This window comes from Bos grunniens, chromosome 7 (genome assembly GCF_055505025.1).
Source record: "Bos grunniens cultivar Pamir isolate PY7600 chromosome 7, Bosgru_T2T1.0, whole genome shotgun sequence".
In the NCBI taxonomy this organism is placed as follows: Eukaryota; Metazoa; Chordata; class Mammalia; order Artiodactyla; family Bovidae; genus Bos; species Bos grunniens.
Genome location: NC_141171.1, coordinates 74,353,655 through 74,368,004, shown reverse-complemented (window position 1 = coordinate 74,368,004; position 14,350 = coordinate 74,353,655).

Genomic DNA, 14,350 nt, shown 5'->3' with positions numbered 1-14,350 from the left:
TAAAGGAAGCTTTATGTAAAGTAAGATTGAGTTGGATGTCTATTGTTTCAATGAAAGCATCCTGAATAATATACAGTTTAGTGGGGGAAGCTTTTCTTGTTTTTGTTGTTCACTAAGTCATGTCAAACTCTTTGCAACCCCATGGCCTGCAGCATGCCAGTCTTCCCTGTCCATCACCATCTCCTGAAGTTTGCTCAAACTCAGGTCCATTGAGTCAGTGATGCCATCCAACCATCCCATCTTCTGTGGTCCCTTTCTTCTCCTGCCTTCAATCTTTCCCAGCATCAGGGACTTTTCCAATGAGTCAGCTCTTCACATCTGTTGGCCAAAGTATTGGAGCTTCAGCTTCAGCATCAGTCCTTCCAATGAATAGTCAGGATTGATTTCTTTTAGGATTTGACTGGTTTGATCTTGCAGTCCAAGGGACTCTCGAGAGTCTTTTCCAGCACCACAGTTAGAAAGCAGTTCTTCAGTGCTCAGCCTTGTTTATGGTCCAACTCTCACATCCATACATGACTACTGGAAAATCCATAGCTTTGACTATATGGACCTTTTTTGGCAAAGTTTTGCTTGGCCTGAATCTAAAACATCAGATGATTCTGGGGCTCCTTGGATTAATTTCAGTAGCCTGCAACAGGTAGCTTTAATTTTAATGAACTGAGTTGAGAGTGTTTTATTATGTTTGACTTATATTTTCTTAGTTATAATAAGAAAATAATCCCACTGATCATGTTTGTTTTGTTTTTTCATTTAGAACTTATGTTACCTCAGAATAGATGTGTATCCTATATTGGAGTGTCATTTCTATCCCCAAATCATGTGTAGTAAACAAAAAAATCCTTACTGGGTAAAATTTCATTTCAGTTGCTATGCTGTCCTGCAGTACCTATTTTATTTTTGGCATTATCATTTTGGTTATTCTCTAAACATGCTTATGTCCTTCAACTGATAGTCCAAAATATTAAGCAATTTTTGCATCTTTCTAAGGAGATTTAACTCCCTCAAATGATTACCTAGAGCCTACATAATCTCCCTTTTATCTTCCAGGTTATTTGACCTACCATTTCAAATAGTTTCATTAGCATTTTTTTTTTTTTGTACTTTATAGATCTGAATAACTAACTGGAAGAGAAATGAAGGTAATAATGTAATCAAAATGAGAGTTAGTGAAGCAGAGCCTATGCTAAGAGCTAACTGACATAATTAAGAGATTTTTCTAAAAAACTTCTGTATTGCATTCACAATTTAAAAGAAACAAACCAACGTTTCTGTATATTCACAATCTAATTCAGATACATAATTCATCATTTCTCTTAATTCCACATGTAGTTTGAGATGTAAAAGAGAATCCTAAACCCAAATGTTAAGTGGACTTTTTAGAGGTAGAGTACAGTTGGTACATTGGAGATAATAAGAGTTTCTTTAAGTATAAGATATGCTAAAACAGGGTGATGAAAAGGGGAGCTCTGACATAAAGGCCACCCTGTCAAAAATCCAAGTCCTTGTTTCTGACAGAGACATTTAGGGAAATAACCAAGACAACAGACCAAAGTCAGGCTTTAATAATGACAAGGAAGTGTGTCAGTTGATGGGAAAGGATGTGGGAAGTGAGTAAAGGGTATTTATTAAGAGACTGGGCCTGGTTGACGATCACGTAAATTGAATCTTGAATCCATAACTGAGTGCTGTTGGTTGAAGGACTTCACTTTGAACTTGAACAAGTGACTTCTGAGAGCCTCAGTTCTCTTATTCTGGCAAGTGACATGGCTGTACGTGTCAGTTTCTTCATGTGTATGAGGAACAATTGATGAAGTTAATGTTATTAAACTGTTGTGAAATGCAATGAGATAATTTATATAGAACTCTTAGCAGAGCACCTGGTATACAATAAGAACCAGGAATAATTAAATATTATAATGATTATGATTAAGATAGTCTTTGCCAATTGTGATTCAGAACTCTGGGAGTTTAGAAAATATGAAGAATGAGACCCATTGTTATTTAGGGGAAAAGTAGCACTGGCATAAATCTAATTAGACAGGGCTTAAGGGCAGGGTCTTTCAGAATTTTCCACAGTTTATTGTGATCCACACAGTCAAAGGCTTTGGCATAGTCAAGAAAGCAGAAATAGGTGTTTTTCTGGAACTCTCTTGCTTTTTCCATGATCCAGCAGATGTTGGCAATTTGATCTCTGGTTCCTCTGCCTTTTCTAAAACCAGCTTGAACATCAGGAAGTTCACAGTTCACATATTGCTGAAGCCTGGCTTGGAGAATTTTGAGCATTACTTTACTAGCATGTGAGATGAGTGCAATTGTGTGGTAGTTTGAACATTCCTTGGCATTGCCTTTCTTTGGGATTGGAATGAAAACTGACCTCTTCCAGTCCTGTGGCCACTGCTGAGTTTTCCAAATTTGCAGACCACCTGACCTGCCTCTTGAGAAATCTATATGCAGGTCAGGAAGCAACAGTTAGAACTGGACATGGAACAATAGACTGGTTCCAAATAGGAAAAGGAGTTCGTCAAGGCTGTATATTGTCACCCTGCTTATTTAACTTATATGCAGAGTACATCATGAGAAACGCTGGACTGGAAGAAACACAAGCTGGAATTAAGATTGCTGGGAGAAATATCAATAACCTCAGATATGCAGATGACACCACCCTTATGGCAGAAAGTGAAGAGGAACTCAAAAGCCTCTTCATGAAAGTGAAAGTGGAGAGTGAAAAAGTTGGCTTAAAGCTCAACATTCAGAAAACGAAGATCATGGCATCTGCTCCCATCACTTCATGGGAAATAGATGGAGAAACAGTAGAAACAGTGTCAGACTTTATTTTTTGGGGCTCCGAAATCACTGCAGATGGTGACTGCAGCCATGAAATTAAAAGACGCTTACTCCTTGGAAGGAAAGTTATGACCAACCTAGATAGCATATTCAAAAGCAGAGACATTACTTTGCCAACAAAGGTTCGTCTAGTCAAGGCTATGGTTTTTCCTGTGGTCATGTATGGATGTGAGGGTTGAACTGTGAAGAAGGCTGAGCGCCAAAGAATTGATGTTTTTGAACCATGGTGTTGGAGAGGACTCTTGAGAGTCCCTTGGACTGCAAGGAGATCCAACAGGTCTATTCTGAAGGAGATCAGCCCTGGGATTTCTTTGGAGGGAATGATGCTAAAGCTGAAACTTCAGTACTTTGGCCACCTCATGTGAAGAGTTGACTCATTGGAAAAGACTGATGCTGGGAGGGATTGGGGGCAGGAGGAGAAGGGGACGATAGAGGATGAGATGGCTGGATGGCATCACTGACTCGATGGACGTGAGTCTGAGTGAACTCCGGGAGTTGGTGATGGACAGGGAGGCCTGGCGTGCTGCGATTCATGGGGTCGCAAAGAGTCAGACATGACTGAGTGACTGAACTGAACTGAACTGAAGGGCAGGCTCAGATGGAAAAGAATCTGCCTGCAATGCAGGAGACCTGGGTTCAATCCCCGTGTTGAAAAATCCCCTGAGGAAGTGAATGACTCACTCCAGTATTCTTGGTTGGAGAATTCCATGGACACAGGAGCCTGGTGGGCTACAGTCCATGGGTTCACAAAAAGTTGGACATGACTGAGCAACGAACACTTTTACTTTCTAAGGGTAGGTGCTTTGTTCTAGAAAGACAATCTGGTTCCAAAATAATCCTGCTGTTGGCAAAGTAGGGAATATATTATTACAAAGATGCTGCTGCTGCTGCTAAGTCACTTCAGTCGTGTCCGACTCTGTGCAAACCCAGAGACAGCAGCCCACCAGGCTCCCCCATCCCTGTGATTTTCCAGGCAAGAACACTGAAGTGAGTTGCCATTTCCTTCTCCAAGGCATGAAAGTGAAAAGTGAAAGTGAAGTCGTTCAGTTGTGTCCTACTCGTAGCGACCCCATGGACTGCAGACTACCAGGCTCCTCTGTCCATGGGATTTTCCAGGCAACAGTACTGGAGTGGGGTGCCATTGCCTTCTCCGACATAGATGCTAGGCAAATATAAATGGGTTTTTGAGAGTAATAGGAAAAGATATTGAAACTTTCTGTGTCTCCCTGCAGCAGATTGAGGTTATCAGGAAATGCAAATCAGGCTATCCAGCTGTGACCAGTGGAACTGGCAGAGGTGGGGATATAAAATTAAATAATCCATGCACAGCACTTGGTACAATGCTTTATAAATAGGATTTGTAATTGTTGTGCTTTCCTTGAAATATTTTCTACTCTTGACATCCCTAGTTACAGGGGTTGCCAGATCTAGCAAGTAAAAAATAAAGAATTCTCGGTTACATTTGAAGTTCAGATAAGCAATGAACAATTTTTAGTATTTCTACAGTATTGCATATAGTTAGAGCTTTACCAATAACCCACTCTTCTTTATCCACTATACTTCTCAGTTATTCTCTCGTGGCTCCCTGAGTTGGATGGACCTTTTATGCCACATGAGAAATTTCTTTCTATTTTAAGCTTTGTATATAGTATTCTCTTTGCCTGGAAAATATCATTCCTCCGCTGTTAGCCTGGCCATATGATTCTCATCCTTTAAATCTTGGAAAACTCAAATTAAACCCCAGACTAGGTTAAATTCTTTATTGTGCAGTTTCACAACACACTTTGTAGTACCTACTACCCTTAAATTTAAAGAATGTCTGTTACCCTTTCTAAACTAAACTCCAGGGTGCAAGAACTACATTTGATCTAGTCTCTACTGAGAGGCTCAAACCCAGCACAGGAAACCCATTCAATAAACATTTGTAGCATATAGAGACAAAAATAATTGTTATTATTATTCTTGTTTATCTTTTAAAAACAGTTTTATGGAGGTATAATTTATATACAGTAAACAGTAAACTCATCATATTTAAAATGTATAGCTGACACATGTACATATCCATGAAATGATCACCATAAAATTATGAGCATATTCATTACCCCAAAAGTTTTCTCATGCCTTTCTGTAATCCTTTCCTCTTGCCTTTCCCAGTGGCCAACCTCAGCTTTTTAAAATCTATAAATTAGTTTGCATTTTCTAGAGTTATGTATAAAGGTTATCATAAAGTGTTTACTGTTGTGTTGACTGGCAACAAGCTAATCCTTCATCAATATAAACAGAAGTCAAGTAAGCATTGTCATGTTCTTGAATTATTCTTTTGATTTTATTGACTAATTTATGGCACAGAAGTTGAGTTTTCTTGCTTTGACTCATAGTTCTGTAGAAGCTCCCTTTCCTGTTGGTCTACCTCTCCTTCCCCAGAACTCACCCACTTACTACCACATCTCTTCCACAGGAAAAATACTGCTTCCTTCCTCAAAAAGAGATTTCCTCCTGGTGTCTATCTTGCATCTGTAATGCATCCTGTAATCTTGAGTAACATCTCATACTTTAATCAGATGCTCCTTGCTGTCTCTACCCTGTTTGAAAAGGGGAAAGGAAGGGAAGGAGAAAGATGTTCTCTAACAGTAGGATGAGTAGAGTTTTCTGTTCTATTTAAAGCTCCCAACAGGTAATATCTGGATTTGCTGGATCCTTTAATACTTGAACCATTAGGTAACATGTATCTCTAATAAAATAAGTTTTTAACTGAGCAGAACAACTTATCTCGTGTTGAATAAATGCTATCTGCCCTATTAGTAAGGCCCTGTGTGTATGCTAAGCCGCTTTAGTTTTGGCCTACTCTTTGCAACCCTATGTACTGTAGCCCCCCAGGCTCCTCTGTCCATGGAATTCTCCAGGAAAGAATACTGGGGTGGGTGGCCATGCCCTTGTCCAGGAGATCTTCCTGACGCATGGATCAAACCCATGTCTCTTATGTCTACTGCATTGGCAGGTGGGTTCTTTACCACTAGCACCACCTGGGAAACTAGTAAGGCCCTAGTTCAGATTTTTAAGCCTCATGTGTCTCTGAGGCAGTACTGAGAAGCCAAGCATTCTTTTCTTCTCTGCCTAGGCCTTGGCAGTGATAGAAAAGTGTCTTTAAGTCTGTCTTTCTTTTCTACTTCTGAAATGGTGGCTCCAGTACTAATTCAGAATCTCTTTGATATAAATAGTGTGTGTGTATATGTGTGTGTGTGTGTATGTACAAATTCCTCTTACCATATACCCCCGTTTTACTTATATATCACTCTTTTATTCTTCCTCTATCAGTTAAGTATAGAACTGTTTCAGTTTCTTCAGCAGTTTTGGTAACATCCACTCCAGTATTCTTGCCTAGAGAGTCCCATGGACAGAGGGGCCTGGTGGGCTATAGTCCACAGGGTCGCAAAGAGTCGGACATGACTGAGTGACTTCACTTCACTTCATACTACGTTACTGCCTGGAGAATCCCAGAGACGGGGGAGTGCCAGGGTCCAGCCCCAGCAGGATCCAGCGGTACCCTCAGGATGACGGCATCGGCGATAAGGAAAGTAAAAAGGGGGAGAGAAAGAGGCTTGATCTTCCTTGGTTTACACAGAAAGCCAATAAAACTCCTGTGTTCTAAGGAGTCATCCTGAAAGAAGAACAGAGAGAGAGAAAAAGAGAGAAAAGGAAAAAAACAAAGACACGGGAAGACCAAGCTTCGGTGAGCAAGGCTCATAACTTTATTTTCAAAACGAACTTTTATACCTTGACTTGTACATAGAGGGAAATAAAAGATGCAAAGTCATGCAGAGTCAGCCCAAACATTACATCTGTTTTGTCTTTATCGAAACCAGGATTTTTTCTGCATACCTTTCCCACAAACAATGTTGTGTACATTATCTTCTGGCCTTGGAGGCCTGTGGACATTTTATGACCCCTTTTTGATAAAGGCTGCTCAACCAGAAAACTTATTTTCCCTTGATTTTCTTCATATTTCCAATCTATGTCAGCCTCAGAAAGTGCTAAACAGAGTTACATTCTCACGGAGCAAAGGTGCAGTGAGTTACAACAAAGAAAGAACCAATTAGCTCAAAGGTCTGATGTGGGTAATTCCAAGGCTGCTGCTGCTGCTGCTAAGTCGCTTCAGTCGTGTCCAACTCTGTGCGACCCCATAGATGGCAGCCCACCAGGCCCCGCCGTCCCCAGGATTCTCCAAGCAAGAACACTGGAGTGGGTTGCCATTTCCTCTTCCAATGCATGAAAGTGAAAAGTGAAAGTGAAGTCGCTCAATCATGTCTGACTCTTAGCGACCCCATGGACTGCAGCCTTCCAGGCTCCTCCATCCATGGCAGGAGGAGAATTTTCATTTCCTCCGTCCATTTTCTAGGCAAGAGTACTGGAGTGGGTTGCCATTGCCTTCTACTTGTTTTCCTAACATTCCAACTACGTTAACCAATGCACTCCCAGGTGCACAATGGATAAGAGATATGGGCACTTGGCAGCAAGCATTGGCTCAACAATGAAGTCCTACACCAACACTACTCTAATAGTTTATAACTCTTCGAAAGGCTCTATATTTTTAGAATGTTTTAGGCTTCCCGTGTCTCTCACGGTTGGGAGGCTGTGAACAATCACATGCATAGCTGCAAGAGTCTGGATAAACCTGTCAGGTAAGCTAGAAAGCCATCAGAGGGGTCTGAATTGAAACACTCCTATCATGCCCAGGAGACTTATTAACTAAAGCTCTAAGTTGACTCTCTCTAGAGAAAGGTGGTTGGGAATAGCCCCCCATTAATGTCAGAAGAGTTGGTGAAAGGCACAAAATAGTAAGACAGACAGATTCTGGTTTTGGGGTAGATGTTCGAGCAGATCCAGTGGTCCCTAGAGTTCTGATCCACCTTGCTCGTCAGATCTCTTCCACATGACCATGTCATGGGTGGGATTTCTTGTGGTGGCTCCCGGCAGGGGAACCTGGTGGGCTGCTGTCTATGGGGTCGCACAGAGTCAGACACGACTGAAGCGACTTAGCAGCAGCAGCAGCAGCATACTATATTACATTCTCTCGGTTGACCCTTCCATTACTCTTACATAAACTAAGGTTAAACAACACACTCCATTTCCTTCTCCAGGGGGTGTTCCTGACCTAGGGACCAAATTCTAGTTTTCTGTGTTTTTTGAATTGCAGACAGATTCCTTACCTGCTGAGCCACTAGGATATAGCAACATAATGATTTTTTAATTCATATGTAAGCAGTACATGCAAAGTCAAGTAGGTCTTAGAAAGCATCACTATGAACAAAGTTAGTGGAGGTGATGGGATTCCAGTTGAGCTATTTCACATCCTGAAAGATGATTCTGTTAAAGTGTTTCACTCAATATGCCAGCAAATTTGGAAAACTCAGCAGTAGCCACAGGACTGGAAAAGGTCCGTTTTCATTCCAATCCCCAAAAAAAGGCAATGCCAAAGAATGTTCAAACTACCACACAATTGCACTCATCTCACATGCTAGCAAAGTAATGCTCAAAATTCTCCAAGCGAGGCTCCAACAGTATGTGAACCAAGAACTTCCAGAAGTTCATGCTGGCTTTAGAAAAAGCAGGGGAACCAGAGATTAAGTTGCTAATGTCCTTTGGATCATTGAAAATGCAAGAGAGCTCCAGAAAAACATCTACTTCTGCTTTATTGACTACGGCAGTGCCTTTGACTGTATGGATCACAACAAACTGTGGAAAATTTTTCAAGAGACAGGAATACCAGACCAACTTACCTGTCTCCTGAGAAATCTGTATGTAGATCAATAAGTAACAGTTAAAACTGGACATGGAACAACAGACTGGTTACAAATTGGGAAAGGAATATGTCAAGGCTGTATATTGTCACCCTGCTTGTTTAACTTATATGCATAATACATCATGCAAAATGCTGGGTTGGATGAAGCGTAAGCAGGAATAAAGATTGCTGGGAGAAATATCAGTAACCTCAGATATGCAGATGACACCATCCTTATGGAAGAAAGCAAAGGGGAACTACAGATTCACTTGATGAAAGTTCAAGAGGAGAGTGAAAAACCTGACTTGAAACTCAACATTCAAAAATGGAGGATCATGGTATCCTGTCCCATCACTTAATGGCAAATAGATGGGGAAACATCGGAAACAATGACAGACTTTATTTTCTTGGGGTCCAAAATCACTGCAGATGGTGACTCCAGCCATGAAATTAAAAGACACTTGCTTCTTGGAAGAAAAGTTATGACCAACCTAGACAGCATATTAAAAAGTGGAGACATTACTTTGCCAACAAAGGTTTGTCTAGTCAAAGCTATGGTTTTTCCAGTAGTCATGTATGAATGTCAGAGTTGAACTATAAAGAAAGCTGAATGCTGAAGAATTGATGCTTTTGAATTGTGGTGTTGCAGAAGACTCTTGAGAGTCCCTTGGACTGCAAGGACATCAAACCAGTCAATCCTAATGGAAATCAATCCTGAATATTCACTGGAATGATTGATGTTGAAGCTGAAGCTCCTACACTTTGGCCACCTGATGCCATTGGAAAAGACTCTGATGCAGGGAAAGATTGAAGACAGAAGAAGAGGATGACAGAGAATGAGATGGTTGGATGACATCACTGACTTGATGGCCATGAGTTTGAGCAAGCTCTGGGAGTTGGTGATGGACAGGGAAGTCTGATGTGCTACAGTCCATGGAGTCACAAAAAGTCAGACACGACTGAGCAACTGAACTGAACTGAGCTGTGAATAAAAATAATTTTGTAATTATAATCACAGGTGCAGTTGCTTTGTGTTCCATGAATAAGGGTTTTGATCAATTAGTCTATAAAGACAATTCCTTTAATGTTAATATATGAGCTGACCTGCATGTGTTAAGAAAGTTGAAATGGCTGGTTAGTGTTTTGGAATGCTGCAAAACAGAAAACAGAGCTTCAAAAGCTGTCAGTGTGAAAGTTAAGAATAAAAATGGCTGATGTGATTACAGAGTATGCGGGTTTAGAAGGCTACATCAAGCAATTATTGTCACCTGGGTTTCTACTTGTAAAGTTCACCCTTCAGATTAACCCATCTGTTGATTCACATGGTAGGTTTGGTGTTGATGACATTCTGATTTGTGCCATTGGAGAAATCAGTGAAGAAACTTAAGGTAATTTAAACAGAATCAGATTTTAGTTGAATCAGCTGAATATCTTTATCTTTCCTCCATGTTTTCTCATGTTAAATTATTTAAAGGTAAAGGTTATAGAGCTTCAGTTACCCTACACAGTAAAAAAGGCCAACATTTCATAAGATTTAGAAGAACCAACTTTAAATAAATTGGTAAACTTTTATGTAAAACTAAGTGAAAATTGAAAACAATCTAGCAAGTTAAGCATCACTCTAACGATTAATTAATTACTCATGCAGTAGCAAAACAACAATGACACATGATATATGAGGATAAATGCATTCCTAATAGTGTGCCCCAGCCAGAAGGTGCAGGGACTGTTAATCTGTGACTGCTTAGATAATGCTGTTTCCAGTTCTCCAAATTTTGCAAACAAAATTGTCATCCTCCTTCACACGGAGGAAATGTGTGACCTTCCACAGTCACTTAACCTTTCTGTGTTTTCTCATCTTGAAAATGATAATGTCATAATCAACACAACTCCCATGTGAGGCGATGGATATTTTCCTCCTCACTTTTGAAGCTGTTTTATGTAAAGCAGTGTGAGTTCTGCCAAACATGCTGTGGTATAATGAGAATTTTTATTAGCAGTCATACTGTGAGGCTAGTTAGCTGACTTACAGCAGAAGAAATAGAACTAGAAGGCTGCATTCTTATGTGAGTAGACGTATGTATCCAGTTCTGTGAAACCTGATCTGTTTTATGATCTCAGAAAGCCTTTTTGAAAATGGTTGTCAAGGATTAAAAAAGATGAGGGGTGGCAGGGATTTTAAAGGGAAGACAAAAGAAGGTCTTTGAATCACCCTCTACTTTGTCTGTCTTAGCTCTTTGTCATATATCATAGCTATGCTTATAGAAAATCAATTTTGAGTTAATTACTTATATTTAAAACAATTATTTAATTTAAATTAAATTAAAATTATTTAGTTTTAATTTAAAAATCCAAGCTACAGCAAAAAAAAATCATAATGTGCTTGTCAAATAGTTCATCATTTCTGAGATTTTGAAGCCCTTCATAAATTGTCCTTAAAGCAGAGCATGATCTTAGTGGGATATATGTCTGAAGTTCTTGATATTCATACATATATCTGAGTTTTAACAAATATGTTATTTTTAAAGATTAAAAACTGGAAAAAAATTTATTTTCACTTGTTAAATTACTGTTGTTTGAGTTCTAGAGATTGGATCAGAATAAACAGTCCTCCCTAAGTTTGATATCAGAGCTCATCTAACTGGTTCTGATAGACAATAAGGGATGATTATCAAGAGTGGCTCTGAGGTCAGCAGGCCTGCGTATGAGTTTTGGTTTTACTTACATAGGACATTACCAAAGCTTCAGTGTAATTAGCTGTAAGGTGACAATACACTGGATACTTCCTGTTTTAGTCAGCACAACATCCTGTTAGTTCTCTTATAATAACAGCTTCCTGAGTTTCTTCTTGGTCTTCCCAAGTGGTTCAGTGGTAAAGAATACACCTGCCAATGCAGGAGACATAGATCCCTGGGTGGGAAAAGTCCCCTGAAGGAAGAAATGGCAACCCACTCCTGTAAAACCCCATGGACAGAGGAGCCTGGTGTGCTACAGTCCATGGGGTTGCAAAGAGTCAGCTATGATTGAGTGACTCAGCATGCACACACATTTTTTTTCTGTGAACTACCCTCCCTTGGATCCAATGCTTGTATTTCAGACAATGCTGAATGTGCCGTGTGGCTTCAGAGGTAGGCACATGATTTAGGCACAACCACAGAATATCAACGATCAAGCAACAGCCCAGAATCATTGTTGGAATTACTGGAAAATCTATAGGACTGAATATCCAGATGGGTAGTTAATTTTTTTTTTTTTTTTTTAAGAATTTGCCTCCAGATTAAGTCAACATGTGCTGTGCTTGCTGTGCTTAGTTTCTCAGTTGTGTCTGACTCTTTGGGACCCTATGGACTGCAGCCCACCAGGCTCCTCTGTCCATGGGGATTCTCCAGGCAAGAATATTGGAGTGAGTTACTATTCCCTCCTCCCTGGGGACTTCCCAACCCAGGGATCGAATCCAGGTCTCCCAAATTGTAGGCAGATTCTTTACAATCTGAGCCACCGAAGTCAGCATAGAGGAAAACAAAACAACTGGAGAGTACAGAGAATCCATGCAATATTGTTTGGTCATCCTGACCTTCTGTGCCTGAAGACAAACCTCCTCCTTAAAATTTCAATTTCATGAACAAATACATTGCATTTATTATCATTATTTTTATTACAAAAGTATTGAATACAGAGTAAGATTTGTAATATTTATATTCTTATAGGAATTTTGTGCATATAAAGTATGTTTTTGGCATAATGACTATAAATAAGTACTCAATATGATTTGTCTGTGTGTTACCTGACTCAGTACAACGAGGGTGTGTATTGTCACCCTGCTTATTTAAATTATATGCAGAGTAAATCATGCAAAATGCTGGGCTGGATGAATCACAAGTTGGAATCAAGATTGCCAGGAGAAATATCAACAACCTCAGATATGCAGAAATGGCATATCTGAGTTCCTATTCACTTTCTAATAGCAGAAAGTGAAGAGGACTAAAGAGCCTCTTGATGAGGGTGAAAAAAGAGAATGGAAAAGCTGGTTTAAAACCCAAAATTCAAAAAAAAGAAGATCATGACATCCAATTCTACCACTTTATGGCAAATTGAAGGGGGGAAAATGGAATCAGTGATAGATTTTCTTTTCTTGGGCTCCAAAATCACTGTGGATAGTGATAGCAGCCACCAAATTAAAAGGTGCTTGCTCCTTAGAAGGAAAGCTATGGCAAACCTAGACAGCATATAAAAGAGCAGAGATATCACTTTGCTGACAAAGGTCTGTATAGTCTAAGCTATGGTTTTTACAGAAGTCATGTAAGGAAGTGAGAGTTGGACCATAATTGATGCTTTCAAATTGTAGTGCTGGAAAAGACTCTTGAGAGTCCCTTGAACTGCACGGAGATCAAGCCAGTCCATCCAAAAGGAAACCAACCCTGAATATTCACTGGAAGCTGAATGGATGCTGAAGCTGAAGCCCCAGTACTTTGACCATCTGCTGCAAAGAGTCTACTCATTGGAATAGACCCTGATGCTGGGAAAAATTAAAGGCAAAAGGAGAAGAGTGTGGCAGAGGATGAGATGGTTAGATGGCATGACCGACTCAATGGACATGAATTTGAGCAAACTCTGGGAGATAGTAGTGGACAGAGGAGCCTTGCATGCTACAGTCCACAGGGTCACAAAAATTGGATGTGACTTAGCCACTCAACAACAACAACCTGAGTCAATCTAAATCAATGCCTGAACCCCACTGACACTGTGAACTGAAGATTGAGGGACCGTGACAGTCTTCTACAGAATATTCTCCTAGCACTAATGAGTAACTTCATAAAACAGAACAGATAATGTTAAAGTTAGAACCAGTTATCTTAAACAATGTCCCTGAAATGCCTTTATGTCGCACACTGCATGTATCAGACATGTATTCATGCTCCTAGCCACCATCCATGTTCCAATCTAAAGTCAGAATCTCTCTTGACAATATCAATACCTAGACTCCATGGGACAACAGCATAAAATTTATAAATAGATATTAACCAATGTAAATAATTTACAGTTTTAAAAGTCTGGATCACACAAGAATTAGAGATACTCTGAGTCACATCTGTGTAAAGATTTTCACTGGTATCTTTGGAAGGAGAAACTGAAAAAGTATCTGATTTTATGGAGTCCACCCATTCTTAATTTTTTAAACTGTCATCATTCCCAGAAGCTTCTACATTTAAGATACCTTTAATTCTATTATATGCAGGTCTGAAGCAGGAGGCAGGAAGCCTATCTGAGAATTTCAGATCAATATTCTGGTTTCCAGTGTGGGCACACCTGAATAATCAGCACACCTTGAAGAATGTAAGAACACTCTGCCATCTGGATATAGTACACTGACTGTGGATATCTGCGTGCAGGAAGAGTCTGGGCATCTGTCCCAGTGTTCCTGTGCAGTACTCCTTTAGCATGGAGAATTTGACTTCACAAATGGCACAAAAAATGCATGCTTAAGAGTCTTATAATAGAGCTGTTAACACATTAGCAATCTGTTAGCAGTCTGGACTGTTATGAGCAAGAACCTACGCACAATATGAACCATCGTTTATTTTTGGCCACACCAAGAATGTACAACATTTATTTTAATAAACTAAGACATAAAAAAAACAGGTCAAGATGCACCGAATGGGGTACTGAGAGACAACAAAACGTTGTTGGTTCTTTATAAGGACAAAGGATAGACTGGGAACTTGCAAT